This window comes from Solanum dulcamara, chromosome 5 (genome assembly GCF_947179165.1).
Source record: "Solanum dulcamara chromosome 5, daSolDulc1.2, whole genome shotgun sequence".
NCBI classification, from domain to species: Eukaryota; Viridiplantae; Streptophyta; class Magnoliopsida; order Solanales; family Solanaceae; genus Solanum; species Solanum dulcamara.
In genome coordinates this window covers 47,100,400-47,125,855 of record NC_077241.1, presented here as the reverse complement: position 1 = coordinate 47,125,855, position 25,456 = coordinate 47,100,400, and the positions used below count along the sequence as shown (strand labels likewise).

At 33.7% G+C, this 25,456-nt stretch overlaps 2 pseudogenes; both read right to left on the bottom strand.

Annotated features, from left to right (window-relative positions):
- Positions 1 to 528: 528 nt before the first annotated feature.
- LOC129890569 (E3 ubiquitin ligase PQT3-like) lies at positions 529 to 14,755 on the bottom strand (annotated as a pseudogene).
- Positions 14,756 to 17,256: 2,501 nt separating this feature from the next.
- LOC129890567 (uncharacterized) lies at positions 17,257 to 19,116 on the bottom strand (annotated as a pseudogene).
- Positions 19,117 to 25,456: the final 6,340 nt, after the last annotated feature.

Sequence of the window (25,456 nt, the reverse complement as noted above, 5' to 3'; positions counted from 1 at the left end):
TGAAGAGTATCTTGCTAATTATCATTTTCTTTGTTGATCAATCTAGTTGGCAGCTACACGGAAATAATAGGCGTTCCAAATTAAGTGAATAGGACTTGAAGAGGAACTTGTACCAATGAAAGGGGTTGAAATTAGACTTATAAGTTGTTTTAGATAAGTTAAGCCAAATATAATTAATTATTTTTTTGAGCTTATTTTAAAAAATAAAATAGTTTTAAGTTGGTCAGTCAAAAAATCTGAAAACAACTTATAAGCTCTATAATTAATCATGATGTTTCTTTCCAAAAGCCAACCACTATACAGATTTGTACCAACAAAGCCAACGGATATTGCAAATTAGATCCTAAAATACCAATGTATTTGATAAGTTGCACAGATCTAGAAATATTTCCATCGTCTATAAGGATATAAAAGACCATTTACCAAAGCTACAACAAGGCCAAGCTGATACAAAAGGAAACAGGAAGCTGATTATTCACCTACAGTGATGTATGCGCAACTTCATTTACAAGTTCACCTTCATTACTCTCAATGAACTCTTCTTCGCTTGTAATGATAACCGTCTCAGCAATCTTCATAAGAGCCGCTACTCGTCCGTTTCTTGTTGTCACATGCCTCATCGGTGGGGTGTCTTGCATGGTGCCTGCAGTGCTTTGTGTCATGCCCAAAACCCCTCCTCTCTTTGGATCGTGCCGTCTGATGCACAAGTGAAGTAGGTTCTAGTGCAGAACTTGAGAGATGTTTATGATGAGAGTCTCTTTCATGACAATTAACTCCACGTTTACGATCAGAGACTTGATAGTGATCCAAAGTGAAATCACATTCATGGCGCTTTCTTGAGTCCCGACTATGGTGTTGATGACTTTCTCTCCTACGCCTATCAGAACTACTAGGAAAACCATCATTAGACCTGTCAGAGTGACGAGTCACTTTGTCTCTGCCAGCAGATGAGGAATGACGACTTTTCTCCCTTCTTTTCTCAACATGGAGGTGCTTTCTGTGTGTTTTGCGAGCAAAGCTATCATCAGAACAACTTGTACATGGTTCCCTCTCCTTGTGGAACTTTCCTGTCACTTCTCGATCAGTTTTTGGGAAAAGCTCCTTAAAGTTAGACTCAGCTTGACAATATTGCCCTCTGTACAATGGTAGTTTAATTAAAATCATAGTTTAATCAGACTACAGCTACATGAAAAAGAAAGTAAACTAGAAGAAAATTATACAAGGATGAGAAGGTGGAGGCAGGATAAGGCAAAAGAAATATGACAAGTGCTGAAATGAAACTCACTAATGTTGTGTTCTAAATTCTTACCTTATTCCAGAGAAGGACAAAGGAAATAAACAAAGTTCTTCAAAGGAAGAATGAATAATTATCTAGCATACAATATGTTGTGCCAAAAATATTGAGTGTTACAGGGAAAGCACTAAAGTACTTGGACAGATATTAAAGTGGTAAAGGAGAACCCTGTAAAACCATACTTTGAAGGAAAAGAAATGCACCTTTTTTACTTCAGCTAGAAAGCATCAAGAGTAAAAAACTTGGTGGTTTAGACACGAGGACAGATGTCAATGAATTCAATATTCTATAACACTCAAATGTGGAGTTAAGTTTGTCAAGGATCAAAAACCGAATTTGGAAAAAGTTGCAATTTTGAAAAATCATATATTTACCCTCTGTCAAGCCTGCTTTAACTCAAAATCTGGCATCTGACAAGAAGACAAATCAATAACTGGAGCCATGATCAGCAAAAACAAGGCAGATACTTAAGAGCAAACAAAGGAGAGAGATATTGACTTTAATAGATATTCCATGGTAATCTTGAATTCAGCAATTGCATAAAACAATTTACACGTAAAAGTACAAAGAAACGATGTTCACGAAACATATTTGGTGTGATGATCCCATTGTTGCTTGCACTATGTTCAGATGATCCCATTGTTTCTTGCACTCAGTGTTTGAGTGCTCAGACAAAAGGAAAAGTATGCATGCTAAGATAAATCAGGAACTATTTACGAATATGATAATTCAGAATTTGAGAGGATAGAAAAGGAGAGGCCGGAGGGACTAATTTAAACATTTAGCTAAAAATGACTAACCGAATCACATCCACTCCAAATAATGCATTACATCAAGCTAACATCCAATAGCAATAAATGCGAGATAAGATTTGGAAGACTATTTCCTGTTTTAGATATTGCGAGAACAAATAAACCTGTGTCGATTACATTCTACTATTGATTATGCAGCTAAAATTACCTTCCCATTTTTTCATTCTGAATTCTCCTTTTATCTTCAGCAAGCTGGAGGCCCATGTACTCATATTGGTTCAATGGTAGATCATCTCTGTTTCCAGCTGGAAGTGCCATACCACCCATTCTCATGATTTCTCTGCGAGATGTTTCCAAGGTCACAAATTCATTTGCATCAATATGAATTTTAAATGATAAAGGACACCCATCTATAAATAAATGGCGTCGAGCAATCTTTGGGTTGCAAAGGCTAATCAAATGAAGAACTGACTTACCCACGTAAAGGCATGCCAGCATGCATAGATTGCATATAAGGGTGAATGTAAGGTGTTGGAGAAACCATAGAAGCATTAAATGGAGCATTTCCAGCATTACCATACATATCTTCCAATGGCCTTAATGTGGAATAGGTATTGTTATTCCAGTAAGGTGATGGATAGGCTGGAAATCCTCCCGTAAGCATGAGGTTTCCTGATTCAAGCACATCCAAAGCAAAACCATTACACATATCGCTCTGCCTACAAAGTGAATTAACGAAACAAATGGTCTACCTGTTTGAAGCATTGGATTTGGATTGGAGGCAAGAGGACAGTCTCTGATGAGATGGTCAGGAGAACCACACACGTAACAATTACAGTCCTAAGAACCAAAAACTACCATCAGTTTATGCGTATAGGCCCAACACCATAAGCAACATGGCTAAGTAAATACTTATAATTTTTCTTTCCCACTCAGTACATAATGATCGTATATCTTTCTCTTGCTATCTATCTTGCTATCATTGATCACATAGACCAAAATTGTTGTATTAACTCCAACATATCCAGGATATTGGGAACAATGTATCTAATACAAACTAGTTTCAAACCCCAAAGGATCCACAAATCAGTAATAAGAAGGTAATGCTTCTTCTTTTTTTTGACTTAAGCAAAAAAACATAATTAAGTTAAAGTTATCCAGCCAAAGAGAGGTTCTTTCAAGAAAGACTAATAAAGGGAGAATTATAAATGTGATTATGTGAAAGTCTGAAATGAGGAAAGATGTGTGATGTGTACTCTAAACCAAACAAAAGATATTATGCACTTAGATGAAGTTCATAAGAATGCAGACATATAAAGGTGTTGTTCATCTCAAAGTTTCAAGACATGGACATGATAATGGACGCCTTAGTACTATTGCATATGTTTCTGATGATTCATCACATTATTTACACGTCAAGGCATCTCAATGTCCTGCGCCTTTAGGGTTTTAATATGTTTGAATACATGTACATGCACAGTAAATAATAAACATTGCTTACACCCATATAGAGATATTTTGCTTGAATATACCCCAGACAGAAGGGTAATTTAGCCCGGATTCCAGGTTGCATGTCAGGGGTTACCCTAAAAATAATAAAATGGTACTAAGCATGCTGACAAAAGTTGTGTCGTACCTTTTTAACTCTACTAGTAGGCAGAAAATTCTTGTTCCCACCTGCGTTAAGACATGTTTTCTGATCTGTCATAAAAGATTTGTTATTAACGAGCAAAAACCAAAATTAAGATATCAAAAGTTGCAGAAATAAATTCATAATGCCAGTGGCACATGTAAAGACCCAGTAAAAGCAGTAAATCCTACCTCTTGTATCACACCACGGGCCTTTATTCTTCTTGATGGAAGAATTGACTGCAATCAAATAATCAGTGAGTAGTTAACTACATCAAAACCACTATATAAAAATTGAATAACCCAGTAGACAAAGCAAATATGAGGAGTGCAAAAAGTAATACAAATCTCAACCTTTTAGCAAGCCGTGATACAGCTTGTTTTAGTCGAGAGAAAATCAATTTGAACAGTATTTAGTTCCTTTTTACATTTTTTGTCACAACATAGAAGGCAAGGACGAAAACCTAAAACATCCAATGCTCTAGAACATGGCAAAAAAGTTACTCAACATAACAAGATAAAAGAATAGATAATGGGTTCAATAAACTTAAAATTCAAATCTATGTAAGATACTGATTGCAAAAGAAAATCAAGTATCTTGAGTAATGATCACAAACCAAAATTAACTTTGCATTTCCTTTAATAGGGAGGTGGGGGGAAATGGATGGCAGTTGCAAACAGTGATATTGAGGTGTTCACCAATAAAGAGAGAGCCAAAGAAACATCAGTTTCCTCTTCACCTCAAACTGAAGGACAAAATGGGCAAATGAATGATGAATATAAAGTTTAGCATCATTCATTTACTGATATTTACTTTTACATCGATTTGAATGTTCCACGATTCTAAAAGTCAGTGAATTGACTGAACTGTATGCTATGGGCCAAGGTTTTGTAACTCCATTTAGAGCTCACGTATGACTTTATCTTTCGAAGAAAAAAGGAAGAAAAGAACTGTTGATGAATGCATCTCATCAGTAATTTCCCTCATAGAGGAATTCTAGTGACATGTATCCAGGAAGAACATAATGAGGTTCAGCCAACAGATAAACCAGAATACATGCCAGTACTTTCACCAGAATACATGCCAGTACTTTCCACTGATGATATATGCAGAAGAAATAGCTAAGAAAAATGGTCAGTTATGAGCTAATACCTTCCTCTTGAGCATGGGAATGAAGCAAATTAAGAGGCTTGCTTTCACCCTGACAATTTTCTGGGTCATCAGGTACACTTGGAAAATTCCAATGATTAGCATATCGACCTCTTCCTCCATCTATCTGTTGCATTATCCTAGACAATGATTTTTTCCTAACAACTGAGTCATAAAAAGATTCTGCCATAACTTGATTAGATCCTTTTCCAGTAGCTGAGGGTGAATGAGGCATCTCTGGTTCGCGTTGCACAACAGTTACAGCACAAGAAATATCCTTCACGTGAATGCCAGATTCACCATCTGCATCGAGAAACAGGTCAGTCACAGCTCATTCACTATCAGTCTCGATTCAAGATTCACAATTCTCATGTTGCAATCAATTTCACCTGGAACATATCTGCGTAAAGCCTTTTCTGACTCAGCGGCAACCATCTGGGATTCAAGAAAATGCTCAATTGCTCGCCTGAGAGATAAATTTGGTAGCAGATCTTCCACTCTATATCTGCTAGAAGGGCATTTTGGGCACTTCGCATCTTCTAGAAGAGCCAGACGAATGCCTGCAGATACATTCACCCAGAAAAGGTAGAAGTATATTCTCAATGCTCAAATCAATATTATCCAAGAACACTATGCTCAAAAAAGAGATTCGGTAAGTAATACAAATGCAAGGAGTGAAGATAATACACATGACACATGTATTTCAAAAGAAACAAATGCATAATGGAAGCAGGCACAGATGAACAGACAAAATTGCTCAATAATGAATACACTACTCACATTTCTCACAAAAACTGTGCTGGCAGCAAGGTATCATCACAGCATCCTTAAAGAAGGTATTGCAGAGAGAGCATTTCAGTTCAACGGGCAAAACATTATTTGGAAAAGTTTGAAAATTGGAGCGTATCACCCTTCATCCAAAAGACTATAAACATGAGCATGCTTATGGGCTAAAAGATATAACTAAAATGGAGAAGGTCTAAAATGACAGTTAACTATTTGAATTGATACAAAACTATCCTCAATTCACCTTTCGATTTCCAAATATCTTTGGTATCAACCTTTTAGCTCAAAAATACCCTCGATGTTAACCCTTTGGCTCATATTTACCATCATTTTTAACTGATTTCCTAAAATAAAATTATTAAATATTTATTTACTATGTTTCCTAATCTGATTGGTCAAATTTAAACCCTTCTCAAATAAATAACATAAATCATATATAATTCATATTTTGACTTGATATACTTGAAAATAATAGTCAAAAAATTATTTATTTCATGATATTTTTCTATTGGCCTATTTTAAATTAATACTTAATTTATTATAACCCAACTCATAATTGGGGATACATCTAATATTCGCGTCTAAATGTCCATCTAATTAAAAAAGATTATTATTTTTTATCAACATAAAATTTTCTATTAATTATCCAATTGTCTTGTCCATTTCTATTTATTTTTTAAAATCTCTATTCTTAATTAGGATTGAGAGTCTCAAACTTGAAATGAACCTACATGCTCATATTCTTTTAATTTATATTATTATGATGGTGGGGTAGGGGTGGGGATAGGAGAAAAGATTCCTTTTATTCGTTTATTTTGAATTTTGGGTACATCAAAAAAAAGATCCTATTAAATTATTTTCTATTGAACTAATTATTTCTATATGAATGTTCTCATTATTTTCCCTCTTTTTTTCTCCCTTATTTTGCCATAAGTTTAAAAAAGGGCAGCCCGGTGCACTAAAGCTCCCGCTATGCGCAGGGTCCGGGGAAGGGCCCGACCGCAAGGGTCTATTGTACGCAGTCTTACCTTGCATTTCTGCCAGAGGCTGTTTCCAGGCTTGAACTATTTTGCCATAAGTTTAAAAAAAAATTAAAATTTAAAATAATGGGCAATATCCTAGAAGAAGTTTAAGAGAGAAGAAATGAAGAGGAGAGAAAAGTGATTTTACCATGAAATTTAAAATCAGGTCAATCTTACTAGAGCTCATATATTAAGTAATTTCAAATTATTTTAACGAATTATGACCTAAAATACCCTTAAACTATGGAATTTGGTACAATGTTGCCCTCCTATCCACCTAATGAGTGTGGACCGTTAGAAATAAAGGTATTTTTGAACCAAAAGATTGACACCAGGGGTATCTGAGAGCCGAAAGGTGGACGGATGGTAATTTTGTACCAATTCAAATAATTGAGGAATATTTTAGGCCCTTCTCCGTAGCTAAAATAGAAGGTAGAGAATGCAATACTTCTGCAAGGTCGGCGCATCAGGAGTTTTTGGTCCAGGTAACTTCGTTGGGATCTTGCAATGATTAGAACCTTAGACGAACATTCAACCAATTTTTTTCAAATGAAAATAAAAAAATACCTTCCAAGAGATACACGACAATAAGACCAACCTCTTTGGATAGCCTGATTTAAGCCTCTTGAATCAAGCTTTTGATACTGAAACCTGGACGTATCACATTAGTCACACCAACCATGTATTTATGCAAACATTTTTTAGAATGGTCCCATTGACAAGATTGCAAGAGAGTTAAAAAAAAATGAAGACAGAAGCATTGCAACTGAACTATTAGATATGTAGGTCCTCAAAGCACGAACTAAGAACTTTAGATTCAGGAGAAGAAAATAGAGAGAGGGGAACATGATGACATATAGACCATGGGCATACATCAATTTAGAAAACCGCAGACCAGCGTTGACCAAATTTGACTACAGGGTTAACCATAGGTTGACTGTGTTTGACCAGCATCAGAGACTCACATTCTTCATACATGGACCACACATAGCCATTTCCACACGACCATTTTTGTTTAGTTTAGATTTTTCCTTGTTTTGACGTATTATTGGGAGATTGGAGAACTTCAGCAATTACCAAGCACTTCTTATAATGAAGACTCGAAAATATTGAGACGGATGAAGGAAGAGGATAAACAGGGACCTCATTCTCAAGCCATTCTATGATTGTTACTCATCTAAAAAAGGAAGGTCTCCTCCACATGGGGCTGTCCAGGTGCCACTCTCAGATTAGGATTCTCTCTTACAACTGATATTTGTACACATTTTCTATACTAGAGGAATCATTTGGGGTGCAATAAAATCTAACTTGCTTACCAAAAGAGAAGGTTAATAATCTTGAATGAGCCATTACCTAACATGTAAAACGCTTCCTTTCATGGAATATGAAGTTGTACCTTCTTTTGTCTAAAAATAAAACTTAAGGAGATATGGTTCTGTTGGTTTTATACTAGTATACACTCTTTTAACATTTTACTAGACATGTTAGTTTTACGACATCAAGTTTGAACTCTAACCAACTCTTTTTTGGGTTCACACAATAAGGGAAATTCAAATGCATTGAACAGTACAGCTACCGAGAATAGATTCATAAAATTTATAATTTCTTTTTCGGAAACTTGAGGCACACAGAAATTGATAATCAGACAATATATAGAAAGGCAATGATTAGGATCACCAAATATAGTGCCTCAATCACTATTTTACCATTTTCAAAAGTGTGAAACACAATCCGCCTTTTCTAGAGAATAATGAATCATGGGAAGAATATTTTTCAAAAATAGTACTAGGAGGAATACACTTTGGAATAATTTCAGGGCCATACGTCAATAAAGTGGGCAAGAGTAATCTTTTTGTAAGTCAAATTTTTCATCAAGAAACACCAACTGGTATCAAAAGTTTGCACTTGTTGGTCATAAGACTTGACTCGAGTCATACATAGGTATCTATGAAGTTTTGAGGAAGAAAGTAGTAAGCTAATCTCTTTTTTACTTTTTACTTTTTACTTTTTTTCACCTTACTTTCCTTAGTCCAATAAAGATATTTATAAAAGAGGAGCTAGCACACAAAATTATATATGCCAAATATTGAGGAGCAAACTGTTCCTCTTTGGCATGCCTGGGGCTTCAATTAAACTGCTCCCATCCCTATCCTCTCCAATGTTCAAATGGCCTCCAAGAAAAACATTCAGCTTATACAAGCTGCCTAATATAAGATAAAAATACAATATTCTATTTGGTCACTCAGCTTGATTAACCCAAAATATTAATCATATCTTTCGGTAATTATCAAGATCTTAAAGCATTGGTAAAATTATCATTCTGCTGCTGGAACCAACAAAAAAGCATAAATTTAACAAAGTGTATATATTTGTACGAAATTCATAAGTAATCCACTGACCAGCAGTTACTTGTGCAGCGTGGCTGAAATAGTACACAAAAACATATATGTGTAGCAGTAGTTTTCCAAGTTGCTTCTATTTTATTTTAAACAACATTTTCCTGGTGGTGGATTAGGGAGGTGGCTAATCTTTACTAATGTTACTCTATGAACCAGAGGTGTACTCTTTTTGCTGATGAGAAACTTACTCCAAATTAATAAAGAAAGTCAGAAATAATATACCTTGGACCTGCAAGGTTCTCTTTCTCAAAATCCCAGCAGTTCTTATGACTAAATCCTACATCAATGTTGGGAAAAATTCCCTCAGCCACCGGACAAATGTCAGCCCCAAAGTCATGAAACTCATTGATTTGCCTATCCTGTAATATATACAGTATATTAGACAACTCGTGCACAACAAGTTTTGGGTTTCCAAGTGACTATCTACAAGGGAAAAAAGGAACAGATAGCATGAGTGCGACAAGTAAAAATGGTAACCACACTTACCACATGATTAATACGATCAACATCTTTCAACCCTAAATCCTTCATGGTACCAATAGGTGGCCTGTTACTGTTTCAAATCATATGAGAGAGTTCAGAAAGCAGAAACAAACTTAAATGACATATCATTATAAAAGCACCTCAGTATCTAGACAAACACATTGTTCTGGGAAGCATAAGAATCATGACCGACACCATAAACATTCCACACAAGACAGAACCTATTCAGTGAGTAGGGTCAAAGAAGAACCTTATCATACAAAAGGATAGCAAATGGAATATCTTGTCAGATAGGTAGTGAACACCAGGAAAAACTTCAGTTTATACCTATTTATGTGAGACTGAAAATAGAATTTCCATATCAGGTAGAATATTCAAAAGCATCACCAACTTAGCTTCAATCTAATAAATACTACATATAAGTTCAACTACACTTCGGCAAGCTGGGACTCCAACAATAAACAGGCCTATGCACGAAGACTAAGCATTCAAGACAAATACTTCACAATCGCACTTTAATAAGACATACAATAGTAGAAGTCCTCGAAAGGAATTTGCATTTGCAAGTAGTGAGAACTCACTTAACAATTGAAGGAATCGTTCCAATAGGAACTCTCTTGACAATTATATTTGAACCACTAGCAATTTGAAAATTTTCATCTTTATACTCTGCAAAACAAATACAAGAAATGAAGCCCGAATTAAGATAAATTTTAGACTTTGTGTAAATTCCAATGGATTATAAGATAGAAAACACACATGAAAACATATTTATAGGAATGCAGAGATATATGTTACTCTGATCAGCATAGGAAAATTATAAAGTCACTAATTTCAATCAATCTATCTATCTATCCAATCTATTTATCTATCTATCTATTTAATCAATCAATCTATCTATCTAATTAATCTATCTATTAAATCTATCTATCTATCACACACATTTAAAATACATTTCAACATTAAAATAACACTACCTATACATAGATATATGTAACTGTTAATTAATAAAAACTTGAGAAACATATACACAGACACTTACATATGTGTACGTTCGCCAGAAGCAACCGGCACACATAAAATGGTAAAAGAAGGCGTAGGAGTAAAACTAAAACACAACTAGAAGAAATAAAATCAAAAGAAGTGAAGGGCCTTGTTCTATCTATTTATCACACACATTAAAAATACATTTCAACATTAAAATAACACCTATACATAGATATGTGTAACTGTGAATTAATAAATATACATTTCAACATTAAAATAGCACTACCTATACATAGATATATGTAACTGTGAATTAATAATAACTTGAGAAACATATATACTAAAGTTGGCACCAACTTTCACTTAGACACCTCAACTAAGTTTTGTTCATTTTAGACACCTCAAGTAAGGTTCCGATGTGTCATTTTGACACTTTGTACTGACTTGGCACATTGCGTGTGCTGCACCCATTTTGAGCGTGTGAAGACCGTTTTTTTTAAAAATATATTTTTATTTTTATTTTTTTTCTTGTTCTTCTTCTTCTCCATTTTCTAGATGTTTTACTTCATAACTTTGGACCTTGATTTTGTAATCTCATTGTCATTGTCTTGATCTAGTTCTTGTTTTCCTTCTATTGTTAATTAGTAACTGATTTTTTAAAAGGGTATGTACAAAATTTGTGGAAAAGTCTTATGCTTGATTAAAATTCTCAATAGAATATGACCCAGATGCAAAAGAGCAAAGAAAGTTGTAGAAAACCGCGATTCGCCAAGAAAGCTTCATTCTTTGACCTGGGATTCAGCTGCTATTATCTTGCAAATGCCGTAAAGTTACAACCATTGCAAAGGGCAAAACATAGAAACTTGAAGAAATGAGATTTCCAATTCTCAAGCCAAAAAAGGAGAAGTCATGTGCAAGGGTGCCGTTAAGAATCGTGGACCCATTTTTTTAATTATTATTTGGGTAAAAAATGTCACATGTCATCAAGTTAATGACCCACTTTTTTTTCTACTCAAAAGTCATTATTTTAAAATTATTTTTGATATATATGTCATGTGTCTTCATTTAATTGGTCACTTTGACACATCATCGGCAATTGTATTACACACACTTTAGATATTTGGGTGGTTGTAAAAAAAGTGTCAGAATGACACATCAGAATCTTACTTGAGGTGTCTAAAATGAACAAAGTTTAGTTGAGGTGTCTAAGTGAAAGTTGGTGCCAACTTTAGAGGGCCACCGATGGATTCCGCCTATATATAGACACTTACATATGTGTAGGTTCGCCAGAAGCAATTGGTGCACATAAAATGGTAATAGAAGGAGTAGGAGTAAAACCAAAACACAAACAGAAGGAATCATGTCATATATCATGTATTATTAAAAATGGGAAGCTCCAAAGTGTAAAGTTGAATTACCATTTTGCCCTTAAAATAAAATTATTATTACAAATATTCAGCTAAATTAATTACAAATCATTTTTTATTTTAATTTCTATCAATGATCTCAACAGTATCACTTTGCAGATTAGTATGTTGATGATGCATTGTTTACTTTAAATACAATAATAGCTAAATAATAGCTTAGGAGAAAAAATCACTTGACGAGTGTATGTTTTTAATGTATTCTTATTGAATGCTAAATAATGGCTATGATATCAATTACTTAGTAGACTTTTCAGCTCCTGGGTTTAAAAAATAAAAACTTGACTATTAATTATAGATAATGACTCACATTTAACATAGATCCATACATAAATTTTCGGTTACAAAAAAGTGAATAAATAGGGGCATTAGGCTCTATCCCATCACACTCGCAACTTCATCACAACAATCACAGAAATATGACATATTCACACAAGAATAAGATATTATTTTTTCCTCCTAGAATAGGCAGAATATGATATTGAGGTTGAGATTCATTTTTCTTTCATATAAAATAATTGCTCTTTAATTGTATGTTATGGTAGTATGAAATGCATGTTTATGGTGATAGCTTTATGAAATTATTTAATATCATTATATTTAGTATGTTTGTGCTTAATTTTGGGTAAGATTTTAGATTTGATGTATTTAGAGATATATGTAGTTACAACTCATATTTTGTCATGTAAGTCTAGGCATGAACGGATAAAACTTTTAATTTCTTTCAAATAATACAACATTATGTACAATAGATACTAAATCATTTTTTCTACTTCTAATCTCATTTGACTTCATTTTAAAAAATTTATCTCTAGGTGAAAGAAATCTAACAATGTTAAAGGATAATCAAAGTTAAAAGATTTGTCTGATAAAAAGTTTCAAGAGTGAAATTAAATTATCTTCTACAAAATAGTGTATCCTGGTAAATTTGCTCTTATAGCTGTGTTTGGTGATATATTAGATGCATGTTGTAGTTGTATAAATAGCCACATATTTATTATCTAATTACACATTGGACCTATATAACAAAATTTAATTGTTCAACTTTGCAAGTTTAGACAATCTCTAATATTTTATACTGAATAATCAAGTCATTTCAATAGGCTAATTATTTATGAAATTCAGCTTGTACTCTCTTTCTTCAAATTTATAATTACTCATCACACATGTTTAATATTATTTTATTATTTAAAAAAATATATATTAACAAAATTGGGACACACGTACAACTCACGTAACTATAAACTAATAGTTAAATAAAGTCACCATGAATGTGGAACTCGTGGAAGGTGAATGCTCTGATAACATCAACGTCCTCTGGATTGTTGTTTGATCCGCGTGGCTACTTTAATCAATCAGTTTTTTGTGAAAACTTGACCATTCTAGAAACAAGGATTAGAGTCTGGCATAGTATCTAATTTTGGATTTTCTGTTAATATTTAACTAACTCTCGTATTATTAAAAGTGGGAACAAAAAAAGTTAAAAGTTGAAATACCAAAATAACCTTATAAAATTGAGTTACTAAAATAAAATCATTAATATATTATTATTATTATTATTATTATTATTATTATTAACTAAATAGTAAATTTAAGCTGCATTTTAATTTCTTAGTTATGACATTTTAAGTCCCTTTAGTTATTACTAATTAGTATTGCAAACATTATCCATGGTATATTCTTTAGTTATGGCAATAATTTTACGTTATCCTCATCCTAATTAGTAGCAAGCCTCTTCCATTACCAATGTGGATATACACGTAGAATACATAACCTAATTGCCTTTAGAAATTTGTGATATTTCTTTTAAAATCCAAACCAAATTCACATAATGTTTAGTTTATTAATGCATATAAATTAGATATTAAATTATTAAATGAAGGTATATTAATTGTCCATAATAATAATTGACTGCTCACTTGACCATCTGACTTCTTAATAGACGTTTAGTTCTTTGTCAAATAAATTGGTAGACATAAAAAACTCATTTTGTGGAGCATTTCGGTTATTTTTCAGATAATGGATGTGATATGTTGAATCGCTTATTAAAGAAGAATGAGTACTATCATTTTTATTCTAAAAAAAAAAGATCTTCACTAAGGTATGTCTTCTCTCTTTCGGTTACACATTCAACCTATAAATTGTTCATTGTCTTGATCTTTTTTCTTTAATTTTTTTTATATTTCATATTAATTTGGGTCTTTTTTATTACTCCTAACATCTAATAATAAATTAAGTCTTTTCTATTATGTTTAACATCTCCTTGTAAATAAGCTTTTTCTACTATTTCATTTGGTTAAAATGTTCACAAATTCATGAGTTTTCTTTTTCATCATCTTCAATCTAAGGAACTTCTCATCCCCCCTCTCTCTTTTTTTTTTTTTACTTTTTAAATATTCATTTACTTGAGTCGAATCAAGATTCTATGATTTCTAACCACATTTATGCTGATCATCATGCGATTCAATGTATGTATCGATTTGTAAGATTTTCTAACCTCAACTTATGAGTTATGTTATACCATTTGCAATACAAAATTTCTATTAAGTATTTTAAGATAAACGTGGAACGCACGTTCCTAAGACTAGTAAAATCAAAAGAAGTGAAGGACCTTGTTCAGAGAGGGCATCGAAGAAAATGACATCGACATCCTGACCAATGTTGAGTTTCTTTTGGCGGGCGATCTTCCACCTCAGTTCCCGCAAAGAGATATAGGGCTGATCGTCTATATCAACAGAATCGAAGTTTTTACAGCTCCTGAATTTGAAGTGAATTGACATTCTTTTTACCAATCAGACCCAATTCAATTGATCATCAAATCTAATCTGTATATATGTATAGAGAGCGATAAATTCGAAGGTTCTTTAGAGAAGAAGGTTAAATAAATAACGAAAATTGAAAATTGAACACACATAATACACCATACAAAGCCCTTTTATATCACAGAGGAGAGGAGTCATGTGTTATCGGCATGTTTATTACGTGTATTAACTATTCAGACAAATGGAACAACAAAAGCATGCATCCCAGTATCCAAACGTTACCGTTTGGGTTAAACCCAAAATAGTATAGGTGTGCTTGTTGTGTATGTGTTTTGCACATAACATTTATTATATCTAGACTAGATTATATTATATTTACTATATTTGTAACTGCTTTGACTGTTTGAAATTTGACACAAGTGTTCGAAGGTACAATAAAACCTCTATAAATGCATATGTTTGAGACCGAAAAAAAATATTCATTTAACGAAATTATTACTTTATCGAGATTTTACCATAAAATGCATTAATAAAGATCTAAAAATATTTAAATCAAAATACCACAGTAAAAATATATACTTTAATTTTTTTCTTTTAAAAGGTGATATCTTTATTTACTTTCTTGTACTAGATTTCAGTAATCAATTTATGATTGAAATTAAATCTTACAATAAATTCACTAATACATTTATAATTGAGGTTTAATCAAATTTTAAATTTGTTAAGTATTAAATTATTAAAGTTATATTAATTTAATTATAGGACGTAATATTTTGAGCATTTACATTTTTAGAATAGTTTTTAGCTTCCATCTATAATTGAAATGGAATCGAACTTCAAACTTGTTAATTTTACCATTTATTATTTACATACACTAGTTAACTTGACCGCACTTTGAACGGTTAGTCTTTTTTCAAATTTAGTTAATATAAAAAAAGATAAAATTTATTGTATAAAAAGAAGAGAAAAGGATCAAATATGTCCTGAACTTATCGAAAATGTCTAGATATACCCTCCGTTTGAAGTTTAGCTCACTCATCCCCTCACCGTCTACATTTGGGCGCATATATACCCCTTTCAGCGTTAGTTGTTTTGTTGGATTTTTTTTTATATTACACGTGTAATTGCAAAATCATCATTTAATTGACACATGACATTTATATTAATTAATCCGACCCAAAAAAAATTGATCCACCCGACCCCAAAAAAAACTTTTTATGCCTATTTTCTTCAAAATCCCTAAATGGGTCTTTTCCTCTCCACTTTCTTCTTCTACGCTGCTGCATTTCTGAGAAGAAGTAATGAGAAGTTCACGCCGCTAGGATTTTGAGAAGATTACTCCCAAACATTGCATTTCAAGTTTTTAAAAAATGAGTCAGGGTTCGAGTGTTTCACGTAGGTCGAGGATGAATTGTCATTGTGGTATTGCAACGAGGATTTTCATGGCTTTTACTCCAACGAATGCTGGAAGATGCTTTTATAGGTGTTCTAAGCCTAATGTAAATTTATCATACAATTTCATTGATTTTAAAATTTTCGACCACCATTAATTTCAAGTTCATATTTTGTGCAGGGTTTTAAATGTGATTTCTGGAAATGGATTGATGATCCACTCCATCCTAGAGTTGCAAATCTCATCCACAATTTAAAGATGGAAAATGATAATCTTCATCGTGAAAAGAAAGCTTTGGAGACAAGGATTGCTGATCTTGAAAAGTATTTGGCATCTGATATTGAAGAAAATTGTGAACGTCTAGATGAAATTAGTGTTTTCAATAGTGAAAAAGTTGTCGATAATGAAGAGGTTGTTGCCGATAAGTCTTTGGTGCATAGTAGGGATGGAAAACAAAAATGTAAGAAGAAAGTTTGTAAAATGTGGATTGTGTTAGCTATGTCCTGGTATGTTTTTGCAAGATTCATCACATTTTGGATGATGAACTAGGAATTTCTAACTTTTGTCATTTCTATTTTGTAATGTTTAACTTAGAAAATATTAAACATATGTGATGTGGTTGATGACTTTGGAATTCTAGTTCATATTTTGATTTAGTTATGATTTGTCAATTTCATAACCTCTGGCTCCTTTACATTACCAAACTTGATATGTTAGATTAAGGAAGGAGAACTGAAAATTGATTATAAGACAAGGCTAGGAGTGAATGAATATCTTTTGATTAATGCTTTTACATGTCTCGTTAATTTTTCTGTTGTCTTTTATATTTTTTCTTGTGGTGACAAGTTAAAGACTTGAAGTAAGAATGTAGAACTGGAAATCATTTGCTTATGCATATCAACATCATTGAAAAGAAGGTGTCAATGAAAGTTTCACCTAATTTAATCCTCATATGCTAAATGAGCTAGCCACCAAAAAATTACTACAAGCTATATTGTTTGTCAATCAACTGTGGTTAATTATCAGAGGATTAAGATAAAAACTAACATAGAAAATAAATTACTAGAAATCATCATCGAGTACTGGTTCTCCTCTTTCCTTAACCCCATCATCTTGATCCTTTTCTTTTTTGCCACCATTTGCACATGTCCGGAAGGGACGGCTTCTTTTCCCTTTCATGTTGTTTTGACTGGAGAATAAGGTAGATTAATTGGCACTGAGGCACCAGTGTGATTCTAGTAAATTGAATTTTTCTTGTACTAGTTGAAACAATTCTTGTCTTCAACTTCTCAGTACGTAAATTTGATTCACAAATCACCATTGATTTTAGGGGTGGGTCTTCTTCATTTCCAACATCAGAGCCATATGGTTCAAACTCTTGTGTTGCAGCTTGTGGTTGAAAAGTAGACTCTTGTGTACCAGTCTCAGTCTCATATTCACTTTCCATTGTTCTTGATTATGAACTGGTGCCAGTCAATCCTTTCCTTGAATATGCATTATTTTCAGCAGATTTTTCCTATCAAAAAATTGCAATCAATAAGTATATTTTTAATGAACTTACAATAAGAAAAAGTAAGAAAAAAGGAATATTGTCAATAAGTATTTTGTAGCTTACCTTGTAACAACCCTTTTTATTGTTGTTTGGTTCACCACAGTTACTACATGTCATTTGAGTGCCCTTTCTGGATTGGGACCACTCACCTTTTTTTTGCTTGCTTCATCTGGTTCTCTATTCCTCTTCACTTTAGGTCTGCCAACTTGTTTCACAACATCAGGAGGCAACATTCCATTTGAAGTATTAACCTTTCAGAACATTTGACCTCTTACAGGCTGCATCTTCTGTTTATAGGTTAGTATGTAAGCCTCCTTGCTATACCACCAATGAATTTCAGTTTTGGGATCAACGTTTTTGTGTGTCAATGCTTTAATGGCATGAGGGTAGGGAATACCTGATAAATAAGTACATTTTTTTTGCTCAAGATTGACAGTGTGTCTATCTTCTCCATCAGACACTTCATAGCCCCAATCTCCATTGAATTCCACCTTACAATGATGTGCTATGGTCCTAAATTCAAGGTACAACTTCATGCAAATTGAACTAAAATCAGCAACCCAAGTCCTCAACTTATTTTTATTTTTCCTTAGCAATCCCATCACTTTTACTATTATGTCTTCTAACATCTTGATTATAGGCTTTCCTTTAGCCTCAAGGATCCATGCATTGAATGACTCAGTGAAATTGTTATCAACCATCATGTTTTTACACTGAGTATCAAAATAAGCTCTACACCATGCCTTTGGTGGATATTTCACCAAATTTCTTGTAGCATCTGTTGATAACAATCCTAATTTATTCAACTGGTCCTTGAACTCTTCATCATATGTCTCTATGCACACCACTACATAAGCTTTCTCATTTGACCACTCCTCCACTTTTTGCACCAGTTACTCTCAATATGTCTCACACAATACCTATGCTGAGCTTCAGGCAATACCTTTTTCAATAACATCTAATAATTCCTGTAATAGTGAAATAAAATAATGAGAAACATGAAATTAAAATATGAGAATCTGAAAGTAAAAGCTGAAAATCATACTTTTTGCATATCTGAAATGAATGTGATTCCTGTACCATATTTAAGGTTCAAAGACCCCTTCAATAACTCAATGAACCAGCACCTGCTTGTTTCTTTGTCCACTATTGCCTATGCTAGTGGAAAGAAATTGTTCATAGAATCTTGTCCTAGTGCAACCAACAACATGCCCTTACATCTACCTTTCAAGAATGTACCATCAATTCCAATTAATGGCCTCAAATCAGATTTCCAGCCTTTTTTTAGAGCATCAAAACACATGTACATCCTCAAAAACTTTCCTTTTCCTTCAGCTAGGACATCCTTGGAGATATTTATCAAAACATCACTTCCTGGATTAGACTGTTTAATCTCTTGGGCATAAGCCTCAAGCTTGTTGTAGTCATTTATATAACTACCTTCCAACTTTTCAAGAATCATACACTTAGTCCTTTTAATCATTGATTTAGACACATTCAACTTAAAATTATTTTTAAGTTCTGCTCTTACTTGGGATTATTTTGAAGCTTGTTCTTGAAGTATTGAGTTAATGTGGCTGAATCAGCTCTAGGATTAAAAAAAGGCATCTTCACATGTGTGTTTATTGATGGGAGTCTTTATCTTAAATCCTTCAGTCTTACCATCTCTTGAAATCAAACACCTAAAGGGACACCCCTCTTCACAACCATACCTAGTTCTCTTTGAGTCACACTTAATTATAGTCAAATCCCTTTTGTTAGCTAATGCATAAAAATTCACAACCTCTCTACCTTCTTTCATATCCTTAAATGACATTCCAACTTATAATTTTTTGTAGTTTTTCAACCTATCACCTACTACTCTTCTCTTTTACTTTCTAATAGCCTCCATCCACTCATTATCATATTCCTCACCCTCAAAAAGATCCCATTCACAATCAGAACCAATATTGTGTTCACAGTCTGTACCAACCTCAACAACAGTAGAAAATGTTTCAGTATGTTGTGTGATAGGTTGAGCAAAGACTGTGAGCTCACCCTCCTCCACAACAAAGAAGTTGACAACTTTAAATTTCTCATACAATAGGCTCAGGATGACCCTAATTCCATCATCTCCATCTACTATATAATACTTACCAGAGGGACCAGTGACTATCAATTATTTAATCTGAGAAAGTCCTAGCTTGTAAGTAAACTCATCACATATATCTTTATGACTCAATAATTCAGGGTCAAAACTATGCCAAAAGTGCATCAATTTCTTAGTGTATGCCAACTCAGGTGAAATGACCCAACTACCCCCATAGTTGAACACAATATCAACTTCATCAATCATCCTTCAAAAATACATGAAAGAAACAGTAAATTCAAAACAAAATCAGAGGGACGACATTAAACCAAACACATTAAAAGCTACAAAAATATAATGAAGTAAAGGGAACATCATCTCGAGACCACCAAAAGCAAACAAAACAAAGCCTACAAAGGCATAAAAAAGCACATCCTTTAACATTAAATAATAGATTTCATGTGACCTTGGCAGACACAATCAAATACCCACACATGCTACACAATATCAACTTCATCATTTTTCAAAAATACATGAAAGAAAATGTAAATTCAAAACAAAATCAGAGGGACCACATCAAACCAAACACATCAAAAGCTACAAAAATGTAATAAAGTATTTGAAAACATCATCTCGAGACCATCAAAATACAAACAAAACAAAGCCTAGAAAGGCATCCTCGACCTACTTGAAACACTCGAACCCTGACTCTAGGATTAAAAACTTGAAATGCAATCTTCTCAAAACCGTAGCGGCGTGAATTTCTCATTACTTCTTCTCAGAAAAGCAGTGGCGCAGAAGAAGAAAGTGGAGAGGAAAACCCATTTAGGAATTTTGAAGAAAATAGGCTTAAAAAGTTTTTTTGGGATCGGGTGGGTCGATTTTTTTGGGTCGGGTGGATCGGTTTTTTTTTTGGTCGAACTAATTAATATAAATGCCATGTGTCAATTAAATGATGATTTGGCAATTACACGTGTAATATAAAATAAAAAAAATTCCAACAAAGAAACTAACGCTGAAAAGGGTATATATGCGCCCAAATGTAGATGGCGAGGGCATGAGTGAGCTAAACTTCAAACGGAGGGTATATCTAGACATTTTCGTTAAGTTCAGGGGCATATTTGATCCTTTTTCCTAAAAAAAAATATTAAAGACAAAGATATACTATGAGACATGCAAATGGAAGAAAATTGTAAATCAAATAAATAAGGAAATACGTAAAAAAAAATAAATAAGACTTCTCTGCTATGATGTTGTTGCTCTCATGGTGTGACTACTTTGATATCAGTGTCAGTATAGTACTCCTGATTCAGTATAAACTTAAAAGTTCATGCTTTGAGACTTATAAGCTAATTTGATTTGAAATGGATTTTATTTTACTATTCTTTCAATTGTTGAAATTGTAATTTGATATAGATGTTTATTGTCCTATATATCAAATGTTTATTGCAAATTCAAATTTTAGTAAATAATTGTCCTAATTCTTATGAAAACAACCTATGATACATACTAAGCATATGGAGCTTAGTGTCATAACCCGTCACTGTCTAAAGGCCGTGACATTAGACTTTGTGCCACCGTCTTATTTTCTATTTCAGAAACTGGTGTAAGCTTAGTGTCATAACCCGTCATTGTCTAAAGGCCGTGACATTAGACTTTCTGCTACCGTCTTATTTTCTATTTCAGAAGCTGGTGTGGTTCGGGGGCACGCAGGCAGACTAGGATAGCTTCACTTCTCAGCTTGTAATGCTGAGACTCCACATTGATTTTCGGGGAGATTAGATAAGATAAATTATTTTAATGACCAGGCCATGTTGCAGCTGGTTATTCATTCCCTGTCATAGTGGTAATATAGACAGTATTTATGGATACTCATATAGCATGCATAAATGAAACAATAATTGTTACTCATTTCCTGTCATATTGGTAATATAGACAATATTTGTTTTTTGTTGTATTTATGGTTACTCATATAACATACATGAATGAAGCATTGTTACTACTTTTATGTATTTTTATTTATTTATTTAGGAAGGTTGTTGATTTAAAGTTTATTATTTCATGAATTTGAATGTTGTTTCTAAATGCATATGGTTGGGGTTTAGAAATAGGACTGGTTTGACCAGTGCAGATGGAATATCGGGTGCCGATTACATGGTTTTGGGGCGTGACATCTAGACCGATACTTCTAAATGAATATAACTGCTAAAGAAACCTATTACATGTTAGCTAGAACACTCGGGCAATAATTAAATGCATGCTTGCAAACATCGCAATAATGTCAGGTAATCTATATCCATGAACACATTAATTAAAAAAGAATATTTTTTTTCCTCTCTAACAAAATATACTCCATTTGTTACATTTTATGTTCCGTTATTTCCTTATTAAATATTTTAAAAAGAATGACACTTTTTGTACTTAGAAATAATTAAGTTTAAATTTTGCATTTTACCCATAATGGCATGCTTTTATAAATGTTGTCATGGCAAGTTTAGAACCACAAATTTTAAAACTATTTTCTTTCTCTCTTAACTTACATATTGAGTTAAATTCAACCACATAAACAGTGGCGGACTCAGAAATTTTATGAAGGGGGTTCAAAAAAAATTAAACACGCTAATAAGAAAAAAAAAAGTGCTTATTCGAATTCGAACCCGCGAGCTGAGATAAGCTAAGGCGAAATATTGAACCCCATTTGCCACTGAGGTAGTCCTTTGGCTTACGCTCAGGGGGTTCAATGTTAAATATATACACATAAATTAAAATTTTTATCTTATATATAAAGTGTAATTTTTTAACCAAGGGGGTGCGGATGAACCCCCTCAACTACACGTGGGTCCGCCCCTGCACATAAATTAGAAGGGAAGGCGTAGTGTCATGCCTCGAGCCTACACCCTTGACGTGGCCAGCATTCGAAAATTATTGTTGGTCCCAAGTGAATCCTTGGCATGACTTATGTCGTGACCCAGATTCTGGTGTGATGACACTTCTCCATTCCCACCGGACAAGTCAGCCTATACCCAATAATTTTGGAATATAATGAGGAAACAAATCAAAATAAATAGATAAATTATAGATAAAAAAAATGAAAATCTTAGTCAACTAAAAAATCTCCTACGGACTAGTTGTCACATGTACAAGCCTCTAAATAACAAAATAATGAAATAAATACAAGTCTCAAAACTTTGTCTCTCTAATAGAATAAAGTAAAAGTAAAGAGGAACAAACAAGATCACCGGCATCAATAGCTACCTCACAAGTCGCCTATATAAGCCTGGCATGAGACTACAACCTGCATAGAATTCAGCCCAGTGTAACAATTATAATAACAAAAATATGTATGTATGTATGTATATGTGTATATATATGTGTGCATATATATATATATATATATATATATATATATATATATATATATATATATATATATATATATATATATATATATCATTAACATTACAACTCAAGTCTCAGTTAATGTCACGATTCAATTTCTCAGGTCATGATGACACCTTCTATCAATCCACTAGTAGGTAAGCCGCCTAACCCTACAGTCCAGAACGATATGCAACGGACCATCACAAGCGGAAGAAAAGAAACGAATAATAATAATATTAATAAAAAGGAAAGAAGAATGAGAACAACACAACAAGATAACCCCCAAGACCTGGTATTAGTCGGTTGTCGATCTACTAAACTAAATAAGGAAGTACAAATAGTGCAACTGTCCCCGAATACAAAATAAATACTAGTCCAAGCCAAAACAGAGGGAGATAAGCAACTCTGAACGTCAAGATCTCACCCAAGAATCCAAAATATAAGAGCTTCTCCACACGCTATCCAATTCAGCAAATAAAACTCGTACTATGATCTACATGGTGCAGAAGTGTAATATGAGTACTAACAAGTGACACTCACTAGGCATCAGCCGACTGAACTCCAAAGATAATGTAAGTATAAAGAACATGTAAGATGGAACATTTATCACAAGTAACTAAACAATAATAGGAATCTCATAATAAGTAACAGGCTGATATAAATAACGAGAGTAAAAGAGGAACAAGCAGATGAAACAAAGGACATACCTGGAGGCGCCAACCCAGAACCTAGACGCGAGGACACTCTATGAAGGAGAACAACTGAATGGAGATATACCAATAACATACACATATATATCACACAAAGGCCCAGAAGGCCAAGTAAAACTAAACCCTGCAAGGAAGAGACAAATAAAGCAGAACAAGGGCAGTAACTACCTTAAAATAAGAGACCACCCTTTATACTGCCACAAGTTCGCAAATAGTCAGACAATAACTTACCGAGCCTCTCTGTGTCCAAAAGGTTCATTCACAATCAACCAAACTCGTACGGCAGCCCATATTATTAACAGGAATAAATAATTATGCTAGTGATAGGCAATGCATCTGAATAAGAGTAATGCAATAAAATCAGTAGTGCCAAGTGCCTCATACAAAGATATATACACCTACTTCCAGTCTCGGCCAAGAAGTAGGACCCATGCACCTCTCTAGAGCTGCCATAGGGGCTCTGGAATGCTCCTATGTACCTGCCTGGTCCGTATCGAGTTCTTATCTCAATATATATATATATATATATATATATATATATATATATATATAGAGAGAGAGAGAGAGAGAGAGAGAGAGACACACACACACACACACACATACTCGATCCTCTAGGATCCATTCCGCCATAATGGTCGGAGATGAAAAGCTAGAACAGTAGAGAAAGGTTGAAAATCTCTCTGACCGAGTCAGTCTATAAAATGAATGCATTCCGGATGCCTCCAGCGCATCTCAAGTAGTAGTAGTAAATATTATACGACTCCCATTTAGAAAACAGTATAAAACAGTTTAGGTTACAACCCAACTTTCTCAAAATAGTACCAAGGACCAATGCATACACCGGGGTCAACCTCAACCAAGCAAAATCAAGGAACCAATGCAATGCATGCCATCACTAGCACCTAAGTAACACCCATAACAATAATGTCTCTATAATCACCTTACCCTTTAGAGCTAGAAACAGAACTGGCACACAATCGGTCTCTAACCAAGGTCTAGGGCTCAAATCTACTCCACTAATTCAACAACAAGGCCAAGAGGGAGGACAACCTTAACTAGATAACAAGGAGGGGAATACAACCCTAAAAATACAACCCTAAGAATATACGCACAGCTAGCCCAACCAACGACTATAAGGAGAACATAATGGATCCTGTTGTTAACTTCTGAATTAGGGGCAACAATTAACTCACGAGTATAACAGGGTGAAAACCACCACTCTAAGGCCAAACACAAGCTCCACACTAGTGAAGGGTACTAAGTCTCAGAAATTTCCACTAGAAACAGCCATAATAGCTAAGAACCAACTCAAACTCAAACCTAAAGCACTAATTCCACCTACCACCATAAATATCGAACAAACCACTTGAAATGGATTAACAAGGCTTAAATTAAGGCATAACCAATAATCTACCAAATACACATAGGGTTTCATAAAGACAACACAACCTAAGGCTCATTTCGAGACAACGAAGAAAGAAACTAGGAATCGAGCCTAACCCACTACATACAATCCAAACTATAAAAAATTTATACTAGACAATACCTCATAAAGCTCAATAAAAGGAATGAAGATCGAATCCTACCTAGAAGCCAAACAAGAATGCTCCAAGTGCACTTCTCGATAGATTTCTGCTCAAAAATTGCCTACAATTGTCTTCGCG